Consider the following 4,788-nt stretch of genomic DNA (forward strand, 5'->3'; position numbering starts at 1 on the left):
CGGGCTCACACCAATGGCGACATTCAGTGTGACACAGAAATGCAAAATCGAAAAAAGTCCATCATTTTATTGTTTGTGGTCTCGGCTAATTTCATCCTGTTATGGTCAATGTTAATGGTGTATTCTCTGTGGAACCGGATGTGGTATTTTGGATATAACTCTGCGTATCTAGATAACTTTGTGCGGGAATTGGGCTTCATGCTGCAGCTCCTCAGTTGCTGCACAAACACCATGATTTATGCTGTGACCCAGACTAAGTTCAGACAGCAGCTGAAGAATGTGCTGAAATATCCCTTTACCCAAATTCACCAACCAATCAAATTCACTTATTAATCAATCCATCCAGAATTTTCTCATTTCAGTTCAATGTTGCAGCAATGAAGCACCCTGTCGCTATGGTAGCAGACTGAGGGCAGTGTTGGTTTGTCCAAGGTTATCCTTCAGTCGGTTATAGCGGCACATTTCAATGTTTCTGTCAAATCATGGGACAGTGCATGTGTTCAAACTTCAGTATCTTCTGCCTGGTGGAATAGGATGTAGGAGAGCATTAGCGGGTGAGATGGGTCTTTGATTATGCTGACAGCCTTTCCCCAGCAATGAGATGTGTAATGGCGTACATGCATAGAAGGTTGGCTTCTGTGATGGTCTGGCCTGTGCAAACAACCTTCAGTAGTTCCTTACGGTCCTGACCAGAGCTGTTGCTGTACCAGGTGTTTATGCACCTCGATCATATGCTTTCTATGGTGCGCCTGTAAAAGCTGGCGAGGGTCCTAATGGACATACCAAATCTCCTAAGCTATTTCCTCAGCCGTTTGAGGAAGAAGAGGCATTGTTGTGCCTTTACCAGGTTTACCAGTTTTACCAGGATGCTGCCTGGATGAGAGAGTATGAACTATAAGGAGAGGCTAGAAACACTCAGTTTCCTGGCTACCATCAGTTCTGAGGAAGAGTCACCGGACCCAAAACGTTAACTCTGATTTCTCTTCACAGATGCTACCAGATCTGATGAGCTTTTCCAGCATTTTTTCTTTTCCTTGTCGATAAACTCGTGTTGCTTTCTCTGGAGAAGTGGAGGCTGAGGAGAGACTTGACAGAAGTCTAGAAAATAATGAGATACATAGATAAAGTTGCCAGCCAGAATCATTTTTGCAATGTTGAAATAACTAAAACTAGGAGACATGCATTTAAGGTGGGTTGTTTGGGAATTTCAAAGGAAATGTAAGTGTCAAGTTTTACACAGAGTGGTAGGAGTCTGGAACGTGCTGGCAGGTAAGATATGGGCGTTAAAGAGAATTTTAGATATCCACATGGATGTGCAAGATACAGAGTTAAATGGACCGGGCCAGCCATAAGGGGTTAATTTAATTTGGCGTCATGTTCGGCACAACATCATGGGTTGAAGGGCCTGTTCCTGTTCTGTACTTTTCTATGTTTATGTTGAATCTCTCTCGCTATCCCCTGTTTCTCTCCCATTCCGTCTTTCTCTGTATTCTCTCTTTCTCTGTCCCACTCTCTGTCTCTCCCTGTCTCTATACATCTCTGTCCCTTTCTCTCTGTCCCTCTGTATCTTTCTGATCCTCTCCTTGTCTCGGCACCCTCCCTCTCCCTCTGTGACCCTCTCCCTCTATGCCCTCTCTCTCCAACACTGTTCCCCTCTCTTTCTTTTCCCCAGGCCCCCTCTCTCTCCCCCTTGGTCTCTGGCTATCCCTCTTTTCCCATCTACCCCTTTCTCTCTTTGGCCTCTCCCCTCTCTTTCTCCCCTCACACCTCTCTTTCTCTCCCACTCTCTATCTCCCTCTCTCTCGCACTGTCCCTGTCCCCCATCCCTCTCTCTCCATCCCTCTGTCCCTCTCTATTTCTACCTCACTCTCTCTCTGCCCCCCTCATGCATACTTCACCTCTGTCACATCCCTCTCTCTTCCTGTTGCACCTTTCTCTCACTGCCCGTCTGTCTCCCCTCTACCTCACAAACACTTCAACACTCTGTAGCTCTCTCAATCTCTCTGTACTGCTCTCATTCTCGATCCCTCTCTTTCTTTCACGTTCTCTCCCTCTCTCGCACCACCATCCCCATTCCTCTCTCTGTCTGTCTCTGCGCCACCCATTCTATCTGTTTATCACTTTCTCCATATATCCCTGACCTTCTCTCCCTCTACATCTCTCTGTGTCCATCAGTGTCTCTCTGTCCTTCTTTCTATGTATCTCCCCTCTATATCTCTGACTCTGCCTCCTCTTCCTCTCCCCACCTCTGTTCCTGTCCCTCTCTATCCTTTGCTCCCCGTCTATTCCTGGCTCTTTCTCTGCCCTGCCTGCCCCCAGTACCCACTCTTCCCTCTCTGCTCTCTCTCCCCTTCTACCCTCCTCTCCTTCCATGTCCCTCTGTCCATCCCCCCTCTCTCCCACAGCCCTATTCCCTGTCTCTCTTTCTCTCCTTCTGTCCCCCTCTTCCCCCTCTGTTACTCTATCCCTATCTCTCTCACTCTCATTCTGAAACCACTCTAACACCCTCTCTCTGTCATCCCATTTCTATTTTCCTCTGCTCCCCTCGCTCTCTGCCCCTTATACTCCCTCTCTGTCTCACACCCTACCGCTCTGTAACTCTCTCGTTCTCTGTGTCTCTGTCTCTCTCTCTTTCTCTCCCTGTCCCCTGCCCACCTCCCCCCCACCCCTCCACCTCTCTCAGTCCCTCTCTCTCTTTCTGTCTCTCTTAACCCCGTCCCTCTCTCTCTCTCCCTCCATCCTTCTCTCTCTGCCTCACTCTCTCTATCTGTTTATCCCTTTAGCTGTATATCTGTCCCTCTCTTTTTCTCTCTCTCTCTGTGTTCTATGTCCCCCTTGCTCTCTGACCTGCTGTAGAGGTGACCTGTACATGGTTATGTAAGATAACTTGTACCAGACCACACTAAGCAGCCCATGTCAGCCTACAAGATGGCAGACAGAAGGTAAGTAAAATTAAGTGAAATATAATCGCATCTTTGAACAGAACTGCTGGAAGGTCAGTGAAAGAATGCTGTATGTTCCCATCCGAGACAGTTCTGATAAAACGATGCCTTAGGACAGATAAATGACCAATTGCAGCTTTAATAATGAAAGGGTGATTCTCCCAGTAAATGAATAACATCAGGTGCTAGATTAGGTCCTCAAGCAAGGATAACAGCTAAAGTTATTTCCTAGTAAATGGTTGACTCTTTGAAGCTATCAGCAATATTAAATAGTTTCTAGCTAAAACTCCTCTAATCATAGAAATCGGTTTCAATACATAACCAGAACATAATACAAGTCTCAAAAATATTTAAGCTTGGATGTGAAGGTTAATTAGCCTTAGGAGACGCCTCCTCTTCTGGCCTAAACAAGATAGATTGCTCACAACCCATAAATTATGAAATGCTGACAGTAGAAATAGTTGTACAATGTTACGCTTTTTTTTTTTGAAAAAAACTTTATAACAGAAGTTAACATTGTAGCAATTCGTTTAAACTAACTGATTTTTTAATTTTTACGTTATGTAATTGGTAGAGTGGGAAAATAAAAGGAGTAACTGAATGTCATAAAAGACAGCACAAAAACACAATGGGTAATAGAATTCGAGCTGTCCTTACAGATAAACAAGCCTGAGAAAGACCCGAAGGAGTATAGCCATTAACCTTTTTGAATGCGAATGAATTGGATGCACAGAAACTTCCTAAAAGTCAGAGATTACAAGGTCCCGCTAACAGCATAAGATCATGGGAACATGGGGCTGTCTATGGAAGTGTCCACTAGGTGTCCCACGGGCTTGGATGTTTGGATTAAGGGGAAGGACAGTTTTTTTTTCCTGAGGAAGGGTCCAGACCCTAAACGTCGGCATTCCTGCTCCTCTGATGCTGCCTGGCCTGCTGTGTTCCTCCAGCTCCATATCTTGTTACCTCAGACTCCAGCATCAGCAGTTCCTACTATCTCCCAGAACAGTGAATATTTTGCATTTGATTATTGTAACACAAAATAATTAAAAATACTGTATGTCTTTGGAAAAGCAGAGGGTGTGTCATTGATGTATCCTCCGAATCCAGATTCAGGGAAGAGCCTATGGCTCTCTCCCTGCATAGACAGGTCTCTGCTTAAATAAATATCTTCGATTTGCTTGAATCCTGCCTGCCTCCTGAGTTTTTGTCCCTGCTCGGGAAAAACACTCCTACAGATTGGCGCTGCGAACAGGGTTACCTTTGGCCACGATCTGAATGAGAATCTTTACTTACCACGCTTTCTATCTAGCTTGGCACTTGGTGGGTTTCTTCTGTAAGCCGGGACACCCTTCCACTATTTTGTGAGAACACGCAAAATAGTGGAAGGAGATCCCGGTGCAAGAGCGCGTGAAATAATGCGAAAACGCAAAATAACACGAGAACATGTGAAATGTCATGAGAACGTGCAGAACGGCGCAAGAGTGTGTGAAATAATGTAAGAATCTGAAATAAAGAACAGAGGGTTGCGAAACCAATGTGCAAAATAGGAGAACAGGGAGGGCTGAGAGTTCCGGCACAATCAATATGGAAAGAGGGGAGTTGCGAGTCCTTGCATTATCACGTGTAAATAAGAGAGAAAAAAAAAGCGGAATAAGGGGTAAAAATTAGCGAAATAAGAAAAAAAAAGAAAAAAAAACCAGAAATCTCAAGAGAAGTGCAAGGTCGAAAAAGAACAATGGTCTGGCAAATAGTAAAACAGTAAAATAGAAGCAGACACTGTTGGGAGAATCTGGGGAAGTGGCAGGGATGGATTGTAGAAAATGGGCTGGGGTCCAGATTGGTCCAT

The sequence above is a fragment of the Rhincodon typus genome, chromosome 8, assembly GCF_021869965.1.
Source record: "Rhincodon typus isolate 14 chromosome 8, sRhiTyp1.1, whole genome shotgun sequence".
Classification (NCBI taxonomy): Eukaryota; Metazoa; Chordata; class Chondrichthyes; order Orectolobiformes; family Rhincodontidae; genus Rhincodon; species Rhincodon typus.